This window comes from Elephantulus edwardii, unplaced genomic scaffold (genome assembly GCF_000299155.1).
Source record: "Elephantulus edwardii isolate Elephantulus edwardi_28Jun2011 unplaced genomic scaffold, EleEdw1.0 scaffold00007, whole genome shotgun sequence".
Taxonomy (NCBI): domain Eukaryota; kingdom Metazoa; phylum Chordata; class Mammalia; order Macroscelidea; family Macroscelididae; genus Elephantulus; species Elephantulus edwardii.
Genome location: NW_006399757.1, coordinates 15,018,168 through 15,038,931, shown reverse-complemented (window position 1 = coordinate 15,038,931; position 20,764 = coordinate 15,018,168). Strand labels below are relative to the sequence as shown.

General features: G+C 36.9%; 1 pseudogene; it reads left to right on the top strand.

Moving 5' to 3' along the window:
- LOC102852951 overlaps positions 1 to 20,042 on the top strand; it is a 97,936-nt pseudogene extending 77,894 nt beyond the window's left edge.
- Positions 20,043 to 20,764: the final 722 nt, after the last annotated feature.

The window sequence follows — 20,764 nt, the reverse complement described above, 5'->3', positions numbered from 1 at the left end:
AAGGGAAGAGGGGGACTCTATACAACTCTTTCTGTGTTTTATTTAGAATTTCTCCTTTATTCAACCAAAGAAGAGGATATAAAGAGATGCTTACCAAAAGGTCTAGTAGACTTCCACTTTGGTTTCCATATTTTAGAAAAGCAATGTGCTGTCTGACCATGTTCACAGGTGTTGTTTTTTTGTTTGTTTGTTTGTTTTTGCCAAACAAATAACCCACAGGTCTTCCCTATGTAGAGTTTTTGGAAGCTTCGTTATAATAACCACCACTTATTGTGTCCTCATTCAGCTCTGGTGAACTGGAAGTTTAAACAAATGATGTTATTCTCTTGCTAGTCTAAATGCTCATCTCTCCATTTTTGTTGTGATCTCTGAATTAAAGAAACATCAGACATTTTGTACTTCGAACAAATGTTCGTATTTAATGAATATACCATGGCTAATGAAATAATTTTATTGAGAAACAAATTCCTTATCAAATTTTTACTGTTAAAGTCTTCTAGGAAGGCCTTGAAGACTCTTTGAGTTCTTTGAAGTCCACCATAAAAGCAGCTTTATCTGTAGGCAATGTCTTAAATCCGGAATGAATGCAATGGGTGTGGAGCTTCTAACCATAACCCATGTACCTCACTATCAACAATATGGCATGTGTTCAAATCCTTTTGACTAAGTTTAGAATTTGAGGAGAGGGAAGGTAAAGTAATTGGTAAGAAGATATTTTGAGGGGGGATAAGAGCCAACATCCTTCTGCCATCAGAATTGATATCCCAGGTTTCACAGCCTCTTCTGAATCTAGCTTGAATTTCTAAATTTACTCGTTTGGGTACATACAGCATGTGAATGTCAGTTTGCTCTATTAGAATGTCTTGTGTGTTGAAGATATGCTACCTGTAATTCAAATATCCACAGAATCACGTATCATGGACATGTTTCAGGGGAGTTTCCAGACTAGAAATAGAATTGGTTGACCATTTCTGAAATATCAGGCCAACCTTATAAATAACAGAATGACACTATTAGATATAGTATCAGAACTAAAGCCCTTCAGACTGGAAAGCACTAAAGTTGATCTGTGAGCTGTGGTGCTGGAGAAGAGTATTGAATGTACCATGAACTGCCAAGAAAACAAACAGATTCATCCTGGAGAGGGTTAAACCAGGCTACTCCTTGCAGGCAAGGATTCTGGGGCTTCGTCTGACATACTTTGGACATGTTATAAGGAGAGACAGGTCTTTGGAGAGGGACATCATGCTTGGTAAGGTGGAGGGACAGTGCAGGAGGGGAAGACCCTCTATGAGGTGGATTGATTCAGTGACTGGGGTAATCGGGATGGGTGTGTCAGAGGCCATGCGATTGGCACAGGATAGAGCAGGGTTTAGGGCTGTTGTACATAGGGTCACTATGAGTCGCAAACGACTTGCTGGCACATGACAACAACCACCACCACCATATTTTATATATATATATTTTTTTTCTCTCTCTATGTGAGTGTGTGTGCGTGTGTGTGCGTGTGTGTGTGTATTGTTACCAAATTTAGTGTATCCGTATGCTGAGCACATAGTATGAGAAGTTATATATGAAGACAAAACATTGGGATTGGAGGAAGTTGTTATTTTTAAGTACAACTCATAGGGACCCTGTGAACAACAGACCTGAATCCTGTCCCCTATGACATCCTCATCATCTCTGACACTCTTGGGTCAGTTGCTGCACTGTGTCACTGTGTCAATCCATCTTATTGGGGGTCTTCCTCTCTTTCATTGATTCTCCACTTTTCCAAGCATAATAGCATTTTCCACTCAATATCCTCTCCTCACAATATACCCTAAGTATGAGAGATAAAGCTTTATTATTCCTGCCTTCAAGGAGCATTCTGGTTGTACTTTTTCCAAGACATATCTGTTTATTCTTTTGGAGTCCATGGAATATTTGGTTTTCTTCTTCAACACCGTAACACAAAGATTTCAATTCTGTCATCCTTATTAATTGTCCAGCTGTCAGGTGCATATCAAGTGCCATGACCTGAATCAGGAGCACCTTATTCTTCAAATCTCATTAGCAATTTTACAATGTGCAAGTGACTCAAAATTAGATGCTATAAACAAAGAGATAAAATGTTTTGCTATAAGCAAAACCCTTACTCATAAAAATTAGAGACCATAGTTTTCAGTGTGGATTATACTTCCACATAAAGAAAACAAAAATCCTTGAAACCAAAGCAATAAGCAACAAAATGATAAATAAAGTGCTGAAGTCTTAAGAATTTTGTTTTACACAGATTTATAATCAAGGACCATAGAAGCAGCACTCAAGAAATCAAAGAACATATTGCATGGGTAAATAAATCTGGAGCAGAAGTCTTTAATGTCTGAAAAACAAAGATGTCACTTGCAGGTTTAGACAAGGTGGACTTGACCCAAGTCTTTGTATTTTTTATTATTGCCTAAGATGTGGGAATATTGGACAATAAGCAAAGAAGATGAAGAATGAAAGCCTTTAAGTTATAATGCTGACAAAGGATATTGAATAAACTGCCAGCAGAATGAAAGAATATATTTTTTAATTTTATTTTATTAATTTTAATGAACATTTACAGAGATTTTGGATTTCCATTCATTCACTGTTGCACTTTTTTCTCTACCACCCCATATCCAGCCCCAGTTCATTCTTCTCTTTGTAAAGCAAGAGATAAACTTCTTCGTTGGTATATAATCCCCCCGCCCCGAATGCACTCCACTATGCAACCTTAATTCTGGATTCCTATATGGTGGTTGTTTTTTTTGCATGGAGAATTAAGATCATCCCATTTATTAAGCATCTACCTATTCTATTAAGATCAAGCATTGGAAGATGGCATTGGAATAAGCAGGGATACCCACAAGGCTGTTTTAATAATCCAGATGTCATGTGTTTATACTTTAATTCCTGGGTGACTTTTTTTATTCCTATATAGTTTTTTAAATTTTATTTTAACAGATATTTTGGATTTCCATTCATTCATTTCTGCACTTTTCTCCCTGCCCACCCCTGCCCCGGTTCACTCCTCTCTTTGAAAAGCAAAAGAAAAATTCTTTCATTAGTATACAACCCCTCTGCACCTTCCCCCCAGGCCCCCACCCAGCCCTGAGGACACTCCACTATGCAACCTTAATTCTGGACTCTTGTGATAACCATAATACCCTATCATATATCACTTTTAAATTATTCTCTCTCTCATCTATTTCAGTGCAGTTTATCTAGTTTTTTCTCAGTCTTACCCCAACCCTGATGTCAGTCTCATTCTACAACAGTGGCACCATGCAGTATTTGTCCTTTTGTAATTGATATACTTCACTCAGCATAATGTCCTCCAGGGTCTCCCATTTTTAATAATATTGCATGAGTTCCTTGTTTTTCAATGCAGCACAGTATCATGTTGTGTGAATATACCACAGCTTCTCTATCCATTTGTTTGTTGATGGGCACTTGGGTTGTTTCCACCTCCTTGCTATTGTGAACAAAGCCACGATAAACATGGGTGTGCATATATCTGCTTGGATATCGGTTATGGTCTCTTTAGGGTATATTCCCAGGAGTGGAATTGCTGGGTCAAATGGTATCTCTATTTACAACTTTTTGAGAAAATGCTACACCATTTTCCACAGTGGTTGAACCATTTTACACTTCCACCAACAGTGAATAAGGGTTTCAGTTTCTCGACAACCTTGCCAGCATTTGTTGTTTGCTGTTCTGTTAAATTTTGCTATTCTGACTGGGGTGAATGTTATCTCACAGTTGTTTTGATTTGCATCTCTCTTACAGCTAAGGATTTTGAACATTTCTTCCTGTGCTTGTTGGCTATCTGAATGTCTTCTTTGGTGAAGTGTCTGTTCATATCCTGTGCCCATTGTTCAATTGGATTATTTACCTTTATCTTGTTGTGGTGCTCAAGTATTTTATAAATTTGGATATAAGTCCCTTATCTGACATGTCATTACCAAATACTTTTCCCCAGGATTCTTACATGTTTTATAAGAAGGATTTGACAGAGACCTGAAAAGAGGATAATGATGGGCAAGGGCCAATGGTGATTAATTTTATAAAACATAATGCATGAGAATAATTGTATGAAACACAGTGTAAATGAAGAAAAGTACAAAACACTATAATATATATATACAAACTTTATAAGCAAACTGATAAAACATTTTGTTTAAAAAAAGAAGTGCTATCAGCATGATCTTTAGAAGTGGGATTGCAAGATTTCATTTCATGTATTTTGAACATGCTATCAAGAGGGACTTGATCCCTGCAAAAGGATACCATGTTTACTAAGGTAGAAAAATAAAAAGAGGCGCATTCTCAACAACATGCATTCAGATACTGGCTACAACAACGAACAGCACAGCAATGATTGTAGGGATGGAGCAAGACTGTCGAGTGTTTTGTTCTGTTGTACATAAAGTTACTATTAATAGTTAAATACATCATCTACAAACAGAATGTTGGGAGTTCATGCAGGAGTCTAGTTACTACCTTGTACCAATGTTCTTAATTTATCATATCCAAGTTTTGTTTTCCAAGAAATAAAAGACCTTAAAATAAGAAATGTAGGCTTAAAGAGACTGTAGAGGAAATTTTAAAAACTGAATTCTGAAATTCTTAGAAATAGCCCTTTTAGTTCCTGCCACGAATTGAAAAACTCGAACAGAGTGGTCCTTAAAAGTAACTAGAATTAAGAAGCCTTACTGGTTCATAGAAGAAAGAAAATATTTTTCCTGTTTGAGGGGCTATAAGAAGGCTAGAACCACCCAAGATATTTTCTACAAAATAACAGCAGAAACACACTACAAATAAATTATAGAGCAAATTAGAGCATAAGTTTTCACCAGGATCAAGGTCCTTAAAAACAGACAATGGAGAATTAATTCCTTTTAATATTTTTTTCCTTCAGAGCTTGTACAACGAACGAAGAAGTCTATGTTCCAACATAAAAAATAAACATAATATCACTGTGACAGGGACTGATTCAGTACGGAAACACTGACTGGAGAGGCATTCTGGCTTACTTCAAAGACTTTCAATAACTGCCAAAAGAGTTTATTTGGATAGTTTCAGTTTCATGTGTTTAATCAACTAAAAACTCAATCCAGAGTTGAGAGTGTGAGTCGACACGTGATGTGAAGAGGCCTGTGTTCATATTTGTAGGGCTGTTAGTGTGTTTGCATGGGAGTGTAGATTTTTAGCATGAGTAAAGTTATATGTGTTATGAAGTTTATACTTTCAACTATCATTTGTTTCTTAAATAGGATTCATATTCAGAATCTTACCTCTGTGATCACAACAAGCCTAAATTTCCATGATTGTCTATTAAGACTTCATCATGTATCCCAATAGAAGGTTGCAAAAACAGTCAATAACTACAGATGATACTAGAGAAGAAAAACTGTGTTTCTACGTTCAACACACTTTATTCAGCTTAATTTTATAAACTTTTTTATGGACATCTATATTTTATCAATTTGTTTCAGGACATAGTGTGCACTGTTGTTGTTTAATAACGTCAAGACATAACTGACCTATATTTGACCCTCCAGTGGGTCAACAGTGGGTTCAGAGATAGTGAATTATATGGGAGGAAATTGTCCATCTTTCTCCTGCTATTTTTAGGTGCTGATGAGTCGAGTATGACTCATAACGACCCTATGAACAACAGATCTGAACCCTGCCCTAGCCTGTGCCACCTTCACACTTCCTGACCCAATACAGCCCATTACAGCAGTCACCATTTCAATCCACCTGCTTGAGAGTTTTTCTCTCCTTTGCCAACTCTTCACCCTCCAAGCATCATGTCCCTCTCTAAGGAATAGCCCCTCCTAGTAATATGTCCAAAGTATGTAAGACGAAGCTTCATCATTTTCCTGCTAGTAATATATTTTGCCACTTAATTTTATAATAAAAGTGAAACAATTAATTACCTTTAAAGGAATATATCTACAAAATTTTTGATGTTTTTCTTACTATTAGTAGATGTTTTACAATGGCCGTTTATTTGTGCATGAGTGAATTGATGACATGAGGTCAAACAACAACTAATCCAAATTATCTCCAAATTGTCTTATTCTAGTTTCTTGAAGTAGTTTATCAAATAATAAATTGACAAATGATATCTCTGCTGAATATGAATGTGGAAACTGATTTCAGGTAGCACTTTATATACTTAAAATTGCACATGTTTTATTCTATTCTTTTGAAGCCAAAAAGTCCCTCATATAGAAGGCCTAAAATATTGGCCTCTTGGATCCTTATATAGTTTCATTGGATAGCTAACTTTTTATTTATATTGTGTAAATAGAAATTCTGATTTGAGCTTTTCAGCAAAAAATAAGTTGAAAATGACTATATTATACAATCATGAATTAGGTCTCAATTCAAATATATGTGTTGACATGTGATTTGATGGTCGTGTGTTGTACAGCATTAATACTGTGAAAGCTATGATACTTATCCTCTTAGTATCTTACACAAAAATGAAAACAAAAACTCGGGTTCTGTCCATATTGTATCTATGCATGACTCCAGACAGCTGTCCTGCAAATGTTTGCTGCTGATCAAAAAGAGGACCAGGTGATGAAGTCTGAATGGCTCAGTGCCACCATCTAAACTGTGAGGACTTAGCACTGAGTGTGTGTCTTGCTGACAGTAGTAGCATCTCTAAAGATGAAGCACAGTTTCCTTTTATAGACAGTACCATTTTGTTCTCATTTCATGTTCGTTTTGGTGGTACTGTTTGAAAGGAAATGGAACTAAACTTAAGAAATATTGCTGCAAGAAAAGCAGAGGTCAAACCTTACCATTCTAAAAAGAAATATGCTGTTCTGAGTACCTCAAGCTATTAATGACATAATTGTGCGAGGAATACCTAAATGCATTAAATTTTGGTACACTGCCCATTTTTAACACTATTTTAATCTGCTGGTTATGACAGAATAATTAATATGTAGAATTTTTCTTTAAATATAAATACTTCTTTTCTACTGCAAAAGCACTTGAAAATCGCCAGCCAAAGTTGAAGTTACTAAAAAAGAAAAATATATGCACACCCATGTTTATTGCAGCTTTGTTCACAATATCAAAGAGTTGGGAACAACCTAAGTGCCTATCAACAAACAAATGGAGAGATAAGTTCTAGTATATTCACACAATGTAATACTACACTACATTGAAAAACAAGGAATTAATGCAATATTATTAAAAATGAGTGACCTTGGAGGACTTTATGCTGAATGAAATATCTCAGCCACAAAAGGACAGGTGCTGCATGGTGTCGCTATTGTAGAACAGGACTGACATAAGGGTTGCGGTGAGAATGAGAAAAATTGGATAAACTATGTATACTGCATTGAAATAGATAAGGAAGAGAACTGTTTGAAAATTATGTATGATTGGGTATTATGGTTATGACAAGAGTCCAGAATGAAGGTTGCATAGTGGAGTGTACTCGGGGTGGGGGACATTATATACCAAGGAAATAATTTTTCTTTCACCTTTCAAAGAGAAGAGTGAACTGGGGGGAGGGGTGGGTGGGGAGAAAAATGCAACAACGAATGTATGGAAATCTAAAATCTCTGTAAATGTTCATTAAAATTAATTTTAAAAAATTAAAATATGGTAAACAATCATATTCTTACTACCTGTCAAGAAATCTTGCTAATAATTTGACATGTATATATGAATTTCTCTCTCCCTCTCTGCATTTTCCCCCCTCCCTCCCTCTCTGTATCTCTCTCTCTCTCTCTCTGTGTGTGTGTGTGTGTGTGTGTTTACATTGACCATAAGTTTTATAATACGTCTATTTTCCTTGTTAATAATATATATTCTCTGAAGGAAACAATTTAGTGTATACATAGCTAGTTACCTTTCTTTTGCTGTCTTATAAAAGCATGATTAAAGGTTTTCCCTTTGCTGAGGTTTCCTTTTAAAGGGAACATAGCCAAGATTTGTCTCTTTTACTTAGATATCTTATGAATTGGTATAAACTTTTGATATTTTCCAGACATCAATCTTCTCCATAATTAACCTGATGAAGAGCTACTAGTTTTAAAGACACAGTCTTCCCTGGCACACGTTAATAATAATAAGCCAAATCGTTAACTTGTTTTGTAATGATAGTTCACAAATGCCCAGAGCTAGTTATTGGCCATACTTTAGCTTGCCATATTGTTTGAGCAGCTCAAACTCCCTTCTTCTGAGTATGTTAGCTCTGGCAACTGAGGCAATTGACTTACTAGTACAGCTAGAGTATACGGCTAGAGTAATAAGGCTGAGGCCACATTGACCCTGATCATCTTTGCAGGCTTCCAAAAAAGTTACCATGTGTTGCTATCTTATTACTTAGTAAATTGGTCTCCTTTTGTATCTTCAGCCTTATATTACAGAATGATTTGACAAAACTTTCTGTGTAACAGTTATAAGAAATAAATAACCTGCATTAATTTTATTTAATCCTCTCAATGGATCTATGCTACATGTTATTCACATTTTCCAGGGAAAATGGAAGTTCAGATGGAGCAAATTCATTTTTTCAAGTGTGCATACTATCAAGTATTAATCTGGGAGCAAATACAGTCAATGTGATTCCAAATCTAAGCTTTTAGCCACTTGAGTATGTTGTTGTTTGGGGCTGTTGAGTTGACTCTGACTTATAAGCAGTGTTGTGCCTTTTAAGGAAAATCCATTAGACTAAGAATAATTGGAAATATCAATCTAAAAGATATGTGGCAAATTCACACACACACACGCACACGCACACACACAATCTTCTTATTCATTGTGTGAAATCTTCTTGCACTATTGTTTGGTGAATTAAATAAAGGAAAATTACATAGGGAAAAATGTTGTTGTTGCTATGTGCCACTGAATCATAACTGACTCGTTGCTGACCCTCCAGCAGGTTTTCAGAGATTATAAACCACAAGTGAGGAGATTGTCCGTCTTTCTCCCATGGAACCACTGATAGATTCAAACTCTCTGCCTTTGGGTTGACAGTGCAACGCCTTACCTATTAGGCTGCCAGCACTCCCTATGAAGACATAGACTTAAGTTAATTTGTGGGAAATAGGGAACTGGCATCTATTGAATATTAGGCATTTTACTAAGTATTTCTTGTTTATTTTCACATACGTTACGATTTGTGCCCACTGATCTGTGTAATTTTAAATAATGAGACATATGGGTTCTTAATTTTGACACAGTTGCATAACTGCTGATGTTAGTTATACAAAGCCCTTGTCCCTGTTCTCAAGATGTCTTATTTCTAATGGACAGAGTCAAATATGAATGCATCAGCTACAAGAGAAAAGAATAAGTGTGATTATATCATTTATGCAGAAAAAGAAATACACCTAACAGATTTCTTATCTCCCTAAGTAAAGTAAATAAATTGTGAGTAAAGTTATAAAGTACTAATTCTATCGAGATGCAACTAGTTCTCATTGGAGAAACTCTAATTTGGAAAAAAACTCCCGTAAATGTGTTTAGAACACCTTGATAGTGCAAATGGCTAATGTGCTCTACTGCCGACCTTAAAATTCAGCAGTTTGAATCCCCCCTAGAATCACCTCAGGGAAATGATAGGGCAGCCTGTTTCCCCAAACCAGGCACTGGAACCCTCCAAGCACAATCCTACTCTTACACACTTTGGGTTGTCATGAGACACAGTCGACTCAATGTCAACTATTTCCTAATGGCTTTCAAAAGGCATTTTAACCAAAGCTTTGTTCCAACAGGAAAATGTACACATAATATTTTTTCTGGGCTTCTGGATAACTTCCTCCACAAAAACTCCATGCTTGGTGCTTAATACATAACTGTTCTTAGGATTAGCCAGGTAAAACTTGAACAGACAATTTTTTGTACTCTGAGGAAATAAATTCAAAGCAATGACATTTTTATCCCATCAGGCTATTCCAGATACAAATTTCTACCTTCTGACAGAATGCCAAAGAGTTAACCATTAAAGTAATGTATCTGGCACCACGATATCTGGCTTTTAAATATTCTTTACAATAAAACATAACAGCATTTCACTTCAGTTTTAAATTGCCTTTTCTTTTTGATTCTTTCTGAAATACACATATTTGATTCACAGGATGCACTTAAGTTTAGTGCTCCTAAAACCACAGACAAAATTTTGAGATATTTTAAATAAATATTTTAATAAAAAGCATGGGTGACAGTAATGCTTGAAATTAAACCCAGTGTTTCTCAATGCATCTATAAACTGACAGTTGTTGTTTTTTTTTAAGTAAAATGAGAGCATAAAACGAACCCAACACACATACACACACCCCAAAAGTCCCAAACATTTTTAAATCAATTATAATTCAAAGGTGCAGTAAACCAAAGAAAATACATTTTATGTGGAAAGTCCATTTCCAAACATTAACAAAGCTAAAATATGTAGGGCAGGAAAATGATTTGAAACAGTATTATCAATAGGGAACAGAGAGTTTTCTAAATTATAATCTCATTACAAGTGATGGCACGATTTGAAATATCATGAAAGAAAATGAACACAAGCATATCTTAAAGAAAATAAGTACAACAGAACTAAGCCTCTCATGATTAGTGTTACATATTTGCTTTGTTTTATAAAGAAACATTTTATTACATTTGCTTTGTCTTATATGTCCATGTTTTATTACTCTTGGTCCTCAGTTCCTATAGGGTAAAAAAACATGTAGCATGGAGAAAGTTATCCTTTGCATCCAAAGCAAGAAAAGAAACACATTCTTTCCACTGGTGTTACCATTCACTACTTTCCCTCCACCCAAACATATCACTTCTTTTACTATGTCCAGGTCGTTAGAGGGTTTGGAAAATGTTAGCTAATCTTCTCTGCTATAAGAAAGAAATACATGTGTCACATATTGTATCACTCACACACACATACACACACATCATTCTTTTAAAAAATAATAAAAGAATAAATAGACCTTTTTCATATTGGGATCTGGGGCACTGTAAGAAAGGTATTCCAACGGATGGCAGAAAGCCATCTTGAGGAAACAAATTGTATACAATCAGGGTGAAATAGCCTTTGTAGCTCTGAAATAGCTTACAAAAAGAACTCATAGATTTGGCTAACTTCAGCAATGTCTTTGGGGTTTTTTTTGTTTGTTTTTTTTTTAATTACATAGAAATATGACATACATTGGATATATGTAAGAGCAAACTGTGGCCATGAGTTTTTTAAAAATGTGCATTTAAAAGGTGAAATGTGGAAATAATTATTACCTTGATGTATTTACCAGAATGCACTGAATGTATTCAGCATGTCTCATGCGGGCATTGAGGGTTTCACAGCACACCTCTGACCCTGACAATCTAACATTAGCATCATATGAGCCAGGAGTGAATGGTAAATCATCTGTACCTAGGCATTGTTGTTTTGGAAAGCATCAATAAGCTTGGCTGTTGAGATGAACTGAAATAACTACTTTAAATAAATGAGTCACAGTATTGCAGGCTTCAACTACACTCTGGTTTAAAATGGGCAAGTCAATGTTGCAAGCAGGCACACTGCAGAAATAAATAAGAACACTTTTGTGGGAGGTGGGGTTTTTTCCATTTAGAGATTTTAACAGTAAGATAAAGAAGGAATTACTACACATTTCTTACTGACTAGACTTAAACTGAGGCTCTGGTCAGTATTAAGAGGTGTGCAAATTACCAAGAGTGAGAATATGTGTAAGGGGTGTGTTCTAATGGTCTGGAAACAATAGTAGCTCTACAAAGTAACTCAAGGTGGGGAGGTCCAGAAGAGGGAATCTCAGCCAGAGACTTTAAAAAAAAAATCCCAAAGCAAAGAGCTAGTGAAACCATTAAGTAGAGACAGTGCTTGCAATTGGACCCTAAGGAAGAAGTTCTATTGAAATGGACAGGTCGTAAAGAACATTTTTTAAAAATCCCTTATTGGTCCATTAAACATAACTGCTCACTTAAGGATTCTATTATGGGTTGATGAATATGGAAGACAGAAGAGTTGATGCCTTTTAGTTGTGATAATGGCACAGATTATCAAATATACCTGTTGCCAAAGGTGTATTTTGGCAAAGAACAAGAGAATATGTCCTAGATGAAGTGAAGCCAGGGTGCTCGTCAGATTAAAGGATGGTGAAACTTCATCTCTTAAACCATGGGCATGTTGTCAGGAGGGACCAATCCTTGCAAAAAGACATAATACTTGAAAAAGGGAGAGAAAGATTTTCAATGAACTGGAGTGGACACCATGGTTGCATCAATGGGTTCGCACGTGGTTTAAACTGTGAGAATGGCACAGCAGAGGACAACATTTCAATCTGTTCTTCATAGGTTGTTATGAGTCATAGGTGATTCTGTGACATCTAAAAATAAAAACAGTACAGGGTCACAGGTGTAATCCATGGATACACTGGGTCAAAGGGTATAGATCAAGAGCTAGAATTTTTTATGTTTACTTGGTGTTCTCAGAACAACAGATAATAACCAAAATATTACTTCTCCCCAAAAGGTTCTTAAACACATTTCTTCTATCACCTTTTCCTCTGGATCAGATATCACAAATTCTCTAAGTGAATAAAAAAATAACAAATGCAGGCACAACTCTGAGTTTATGAAGGGGAAAGGTTTAATATTTTCAGGTTATACAGAACTTTGAAGAACTCAGTTGCCTCTAAGAAAACAATTTTTGATTGATTCTAGAAGGACACACAGTGGTTTCCTCCTAACAACAGATGTTGGAAAGGTCATCCTTGGTAAAGAGAGAACAGTGTGTGGAAATAAATTAGCATGTGCAAGGAACTGAAGTATTTATTGTAGCTTGATCATAGATTATTTGTGTGGTCGTGATGGGAGACAAGGTTGGAAGTATTCAGACTGAGTCCAAATTATGAAGAAGCCAATTATTCCATGCTATGAAATGTGAACTTTATGTCTTAGACAATGATGAGATATTGAAACTAGTAACACAGGAGACTATGTATAATGAGCAAGCTTCGAAAAGAACAATCTGACAACAATGCAAAAAATAATTTGAAATATGCTGGACTGAAGGCAGGAAAAGTCAGTTTGGAAGAAATTATCAGAGTCGTTCAGGCAAAATTTCTTGAAATTATGGAATAACTAGCACAGAGGAAGAAAGAAAAGGATAGACTGAAGGATATTCAGAAGAAGCATGTCACAGCCACTGTAAACAATGGACTGGAGCATGTCAGAGGTTGGGAGGATGGCACAGGATAGGGCAAGTTTTAGATGTATGGCTCATCGATAGGGTCACTATGAGTCGTGGTCAACTTAATGACACCTAGCAACTACAACAACATGGCAATGTTGAGTGATGGCATAGAAGGAGGATATAAGGAAGTGATGTCTCTTCTTTTTGGTGGAGTTTTGTTTTTTCTATTTCTGATTGGGGGGGGGGGGTTTTCTTTGGCTGCTGGTAGAAAATACAGGGAAATAAGCCTTAGAGGAAAACTAGTTTTTAAAATTATTTGCCAATGAAACAATGAGGCACACTTAGTGAGGATCAGATAGATTTTTTTTTGTGGCCATTATATAAACTTTAGAGAAAATTTCTATTTTTCCAGGTCCAAGTCAGAGAAACTCAATTTCAACTAGTTCAAACAAAATCAAGGGATGTATTGCTTTGTGTGGTTGGATGCAGCTGGATTCACAGATGCAAATACTGTGATCAAAACTTTATTATGGATCTCTTTTTGATTCTGCATAGCTTTGCTTTCATAAAGGCTTTTCCATGAGTTAGTAAGATGTCTACCAACTACAAATAGTCATTCTCTTACCTATTCTTTATTTCTGTGAATGAAAACATGTTTTTCTCAACCTTTCTGTGGGACTATCTGTAATTCACTTGGTCTGCCATGAGTTGATCATATAGCAATGGGGTTAAACACTCAGATTGTCCAATCTTTACTCATGTTTCTAACCTTGGGGCTGGTGTCTTAACAAAGTCTCATAACCAACCCTCCTAGTAAAAACACATGGATGTTGATGCCCTAGTCTCCTAATGTTCCTCTCAAAACTGCAAACAGAAAGGTACAATAAAACACTACCTTTCATGTATAATGAAGCATTGATTAGACATTGTAATTAATGAATTACATTATTCTATAGTAATTAATGTGAAAAAATAAAATGCATAGGAATGATTTATTAAAAAACTGATCTGATTTTTACATGCAAATGAAAAATAAGAAAGGAAAGGTCAGAGAATTTTACTAATAACTATAACACACACACACATACACACACACCCCCCCTCATTGCCTTTCACAATTCAAAAAGTTGTACACCAAATACTATGGAATAAACTATCATAATGCTATCAGAAATAGAAAATTAGCTAAACATTTCTTCAGTAGATATGGATAAATTACCAGACTCCACTTTGCTAGAGAAAAGTAATGAAAATGAACACTAATCTCCTCTAGTCAGTTTAGCCCACTGTGGCCTGAGTGTGGTGTCGTGATGTCGTGCTGTAAGGAGACCTCACACATGAAGCACAAAAAGTTTTTTAAAGTCTTCTTTTTATCTTTTAGGAGGTTTTTGTCTTTATTAAATTGCCAACTGATTGGGTGAACAATTACTGGGGAGGCCTGTTTGTTAGGAATTGAACTGTCCTGGCTGGAGGATGCAGGTTTAAGAGAGGCTAGGGGGTGGGAACAGAGATGGGAGAAAATCCGAGTCCCTGCCCAGGATCCTGGGGCTGGGGGTGGTGGTGTGGTGGAAAGGTCTCCATTTATTAAAGACAATTTAGTAAGACAAAGATTACTGTTAAAGATTAGCAATAGTCAATATAACATAAGATTACTTGGATTTACTTCCTAATCTGTAAGGAGCACATTTTTCACCACATCAAGGATTTTGCGTTTAAAAATGACTGCCATCTACCTCTCTTCCAACTCCATAGCCACTTTCTACAAACTCATAGATAGCATCTTTTCAAATTTACATTCCCTGATAAGGATAGAAATCCAGTATACAAATAAAGGGTGCACTTACTCATACAAGTTGATTAATAAGCAGTGAATTCTTCTATAAGCATGTGTATTACTAATCTATAGTGAAAGCTTTCACATGTTTTCTTTGACATCCGCCTGATGAAACCCATGTGAAACCTTTCACTACAGTTTAATAAAAAGTACTTTCAAAGCCTGCTAACTGGGTAATCTCCCCTGGTTGAAGTCAGTTGCTTAAGTCATCCAAAGTGAGTGTTTCTTTATCCTAGATTTTCCAAATGACTCAATTCCACTCCTGCTTCTCCTGGAGTGTATAGTTTTTGAACATAATTTAAGCTGCTTGGAAATCCAAGTTGGAGAGGTTGGGGAAGTCAATGTAGAGAACCTGTCTGCTCAGCTTCCTGGGAATCTTGAGCCTGGCTCACCCCATTCTGGGCTCCGGGAGTGTCCAGCGATTGTCCAGGCATACTGGGCCCTTATACCACATTGCCTTGTTCCAGTAGGATTAGGCTCTGACTCAGACTTATTGGAGTAATGTTTCTTAGGGAAAAGAATATTTGTCAAGCCTGAACTACGAGGCTTAACACTAGAGCAGACTTCTAAAGCCCTGGCAGAAAGCATAATAATATCATGCTGCAATTGATTTGTAACTGCATGGCATCTTTGAGTCCTGGGCATAGCTTATAAATGTCACATCTGAGGTGCTCACCTGAGGCCCAACACTCAGGTTCAGTGACCAATATAAAGAGTATGGGGAGTTGAGGGAACCTTAGACATAACTTCTATTTACAGTCCATGCAGACATTGGGTAGGAGACAAGCCACAGGCTGTGAGCCTTGAGCCACATGGGAACTATCTCACAAAGTTCTTAAAGTGCTGAGGACAAAGGTGGCATCCTGCCAAAACCTTATCACACTATGCACCTGCTCAGTTACCCTTACGTAATACTGATTTACCAAAACAGTTCTGTGCTTGCTAAAATACGGCAGTGGTTTAGCTAAAAACTGCTTATCACATATAAGGCACATTACAACATCCTGTTGTGTATATCTGTCTGTAATGTATAGGCAGTACCTTAAAGAATCCCACATGATACTAAATATATCAATGACTTCTAAAAGAAACAGATTTTTCCTGGATGTATAAACAATATGCTTCTTAAAGGCCAGGATGGTGTAACTTCATCACATACACTTTGGACATACTGTCTGGAGGGGCTAGTGCTTGGAAAAAAGAAATAATGCTGGGAAAGGTAGAAGACCAGTTAAGGAGAGGAAGCGTCTGAATGAGAAAGATTGACACACTGATTGCAACAATGGGCTTGAGCTTAGTGGAGATCTTGGGGATAGCGCAGGATAGGGAAAGTTTACAATCTCATAGGGTCATTATGAGTTGTAGTCAACTCAAAGGGTTAGGTGTTAGATAGCGTTAAATAATTCGGAGAAAAACAGTGAAGTAGCATTAAAGGCAAAGTTAAAATTATAAAGTGCCTTGTAGTTTCAGCTGGACCTTGGCAAACAAGCTGTTAGTGCTCAGCCTGAGCCCATATAAAATAAGAAGTAAACAAGAGGATAAGAGTTAAACCAATCAGAGCCAGGAGATGCGCACGTTACCGTATAAGAAGACATCTGTGCCTTAGAATGCTGTCATGGGCAGTAAGAATTACCTCCAAAATAACCTGATGAGCATATAAGCAGAGACCTAGTAAGCAATCAGTGACATTATGAGCAGCGGTCTGGAGTGGGAACTCCAGTATCATTAGTCCGTTTTTTCCAAACACAACCTGCATTGCTAAAGGCTGCACCAGGAGGAAGCAGACTGCCTACATAAGTACCTAACCTCTCAGACCCTTGTCTTCTCTCCTTTCCTTTCGGAGACTGATCTCTTGCTCTCTCTGGAATGTACAGTTTTTTACTCACTTCCATTAACAAATTTTCTTGTTTTCTCCTCTATCTTGTCTTACCACCTTCTTTCCCAGCAAATTGGCATCCCGACTTTCACTGCTCATTGGATTTATGGGATGACTGACGGTGAAAATTAAACTATGGTTAATATTGAGAAGAACGGGAATCCCAGAAGACTTCATTGTGTTCATGTAAAACCTATATCTAGACCAAAAGACAGTTGTGCTTACAATGCAAGGGAACTCTACCTGCTTTATATTCTCAGGAATATAGCTGAAATACGTAGCATCTTACTTACGTGGGGGAGAAAATTGGTGTTGCTATAAAAGAACATTGGGTTCTTGGTTGGAGTTTGTTTTCCGGGTCCCTTTTATTGTTATTTATTTTTTGTTTTTGTTTGTTTGTTTTTGTAAGTGGTCACATTCTGCTCACTGGTCAACTTACAACTGACTCAGTACCAGCGCACCTAGAAAAGTCATCACCCTGTGGAGCTCATGCTGTGACACATTACCTTACGTTGCAAGATTCTACACTATTGTTAAAAATTTTGCCATGTTTTTGTTGCTGTTATATGTCATCGAATCACCTGCAACCCATAGCGACCTTACATACAGCAACTCTGAAGCCTGCCCTGTCCTGAGCCAGTCTCATTGACTCTGACACACCAACCCCCACCACCCCTGTTACTATGTCCATCTATCTCATCCAGGGTCTTTCTCTTCTGTGCTGTTTCTCCACCCTTCTGAGCATGATGTCCTCTAAGAACCAGTCTCTCCTGCCCACATGCCCAAAGTATGTGAGATGGAGCTTCAAAATTCTAGCTTCCAAAGAGAAACTTGGTTTCATTGTTTCCAAGACAGACCTATTTGTTTTCTTTGCAGTCCATGGTATGTTCAATACTCTTCTCCAGCACCACAACTCAAAGGCATTGATTCTTCTTCTGTCATCCTGTCATTGTCCAGCTTTCTGATGCATAGCAAGTAATTGTGAAAATCATGGCCTGGATCAGGCCCACCTTAGTCTCTAGACTGACATTGTTACTTTTCAGTACCCTAGAGAGGTCCCTGGCAGCAGAATTTCCCAATGGAATTTGTCTTTTGATTTCCTGACTACTGGTGCCAAAAATGTTGATTGTGGAGCTGAGCAAGTTGTAATTGTTAACAACCTCAATCTCTTCTCCATCTATCATGGTGCTGCCAATTGGTCCAGTGGTGAGAATCTTTGTCTTCTTGATGTTGCACTTCAATCCATATTGAAGACTATAGTCCTTGACCTTCTGCAGCAAGTGCTTCAAGTCTTCTTCATTTTCAGAAAGCAAGGTTGTGTCATCTGCATAACATAGGTTGTTGATGGCTCTTCCTCCAACCTAGAAATAGGAAGCGATGCTGCATTTGAGATTTACCAAATTTCAGTGTTACTATAATCTTAAAAAGATCTTGAGATACAGTAAATATACTAATGCTAGTGTAAATGATAATACAAAAATGACACAAGTAAAATGAAAGAAGAATATACCTCGTTAAGATAAAATACTCTGACTGATAGGAGTTTTCAATGTGGCAGATTAGGTTTAAATTTTCAAAGCTATTTGAAGTCCATAGATGTTTACAGGTCTGTAATATCAAAGGAATAATGATTAGGCATTTAAACGTACAACAGCCCAGAATAAGAGACACATTGCAAAGAGGACTGGAGGGAAGAGGAGGGGAGGTAATTATTCAACAATGAATGATTTTTTTTTTAAAGTGAACTGCAGAGGAGGAAGGAAGGGAGGGGGATAAAATGCACAACAATAAATGAATGAAATCTAACTTTACTGTAAACTTTTTAAAAATCACAATTAAAATAAAACATTTACTTTAAAAAAAAAAAGAACCCAGAAAACAGAAGTATGCAAAGTTTTCTTTCCCTTTTCCACAAGTGGAAAACAATAGAAGGGGTGTTTGCAGAACAAAGATTTTCTCAGACCTGTCCTATGTATTTCTGTCTTCAGTTGTACAGACAGCCCCCACAGTACAAAGGAGATCAGCCTCTAACTTTAAGTTCAGGTTGTGTGTAAGTTAGAGCAGATGCTAAAAGCACAAAAACCAAATTCAGGTCCATGAAGTTGATTTTTACTTATATGGAGCTCTGGTGATGTCATGACCCGTTAAGACAGAGTATTAGGTATATCAATGAGTGAATGACAACTAATCCCTTCTGTAAACTTTCATTAAAATCACAATTTAAAAAAATTATATGAACTATTGAATGGAAAACCAATTTATTTGTTAAACTTTTGTCCACAGCACAATAAAAAGTATAAAAAATATTATCTTTGTATTATTTTTCAAAAAAACAGAGTAGGGTTGTCACAAAGAGTTTCCAAATCTGCAGTTTTTCTGAAGCAGAGTCAGAGTGTCCTAAGTTGATGTGCATAACAACTGGCCTTTGGGTTAATATCCCAATGTTGAACATGCTGCAGTTCCATATAATTCCTACTCAGTGTAGTTTTAGTGCAAACATAAAAACTAAAGATACTTTAATTGTATAAAAGCTGGATATGCAGCAAATCAAAATGATTGTGATGAAGAATTTGTTTCCAGTAGGGGTTGTTTTAACCTTTGCAAAGTGAGGGCAAATTTACATACTATTAAAGGTCATCCATTTATCATGTAGGGAATTACTGTAATCTTCTTGATACATAAACCTTTTGTAGAGTGGGAAAAGACAGTAGCTAATTTAAAATTAAATGTCTCTTTATGAGACAACTTCCTCTATGACTGAGCAGAGACTAGAAAGAAAAAACACTTCTAACCAGTAGAAATACTTGATTTTGAGAAGCATCAGGCTTGGGGTCCTAGAATCATAACCCAATTTGTCCATAATGTGGGTGGAGAAGGCTCCAGGGATGTTAAATACTGCTGTGACTTACTGAAATTTACAAATGGCCACATTTTGGTACTATGCCAAGGAGAGCTGTTTCCTGAGATCCCTACAGCTATTCAGAGCTTGGGAAAATGTTAATAGTGATCGATCTTATCACTTCAAACAACTCACAGTTAAGGGAGATCTGCTGAATAATTTGGTGGCTACTGAGGTATGGCTGTGGTTTTATATCAGTGAGATCATTGGTAAGTGTGCCATCATTGGCTATGATGTTTGAATTAATATGATTATATTTTATTTACTACTGGTATATTGTTGGAGTGTTAGGGACCTCTCTAAAGTACTCAAGAGCAACGGTGTGTCTCTGGAGACTAAGGTGTATCTGGTACAGGAGATGGTCTTTGCAATCACTTGTTATGCATCAGAGAGCTGGACAATGACCAGCGAGGACAGAAGGAGAATTAATGCTTTTGAGCTTTGGTGTTGGAGAAGAGTATTGAGGGTACCATGGACTGCTAAGAAAACAAACAGATTCATCTTGGAGAGGGTTAAACCGGGCTGCTCCTTGGAGGCAAGGATTCTGAGGCTTCATCTGACATACTTTGGTCATGTTGTAAGGAGGGATTGGTCCTTAGAGAGGGACATCATGTTTGGGAGGGTGGAGAGCAGGCGCAGGAGGGGAAGGCCCTCTGGGAGATAGATTGTTTCGGTGAGTGGGGGAATCGGGATGGGTGTGTCGGAGAGAGTGCAATTGGCACAGGACAGAGCAGAGTTTAGAGCTGTTGTACTTAGGGTTGCTATGAGTTGCAAGCGACTCGACGGCACATAACAACAACAACAACAGCATATTGTTGGAGTTTGTGTGATGAGATTGGTATCTTAATAAAATAATATATGATACTTAAAGAAATATTTTATTTTGATAACACTTAGAGAAATAACATTCCTTCTAGTAATTTTTTATCCTCCATATTTAGGTATTTTCAGAACCATAGAACT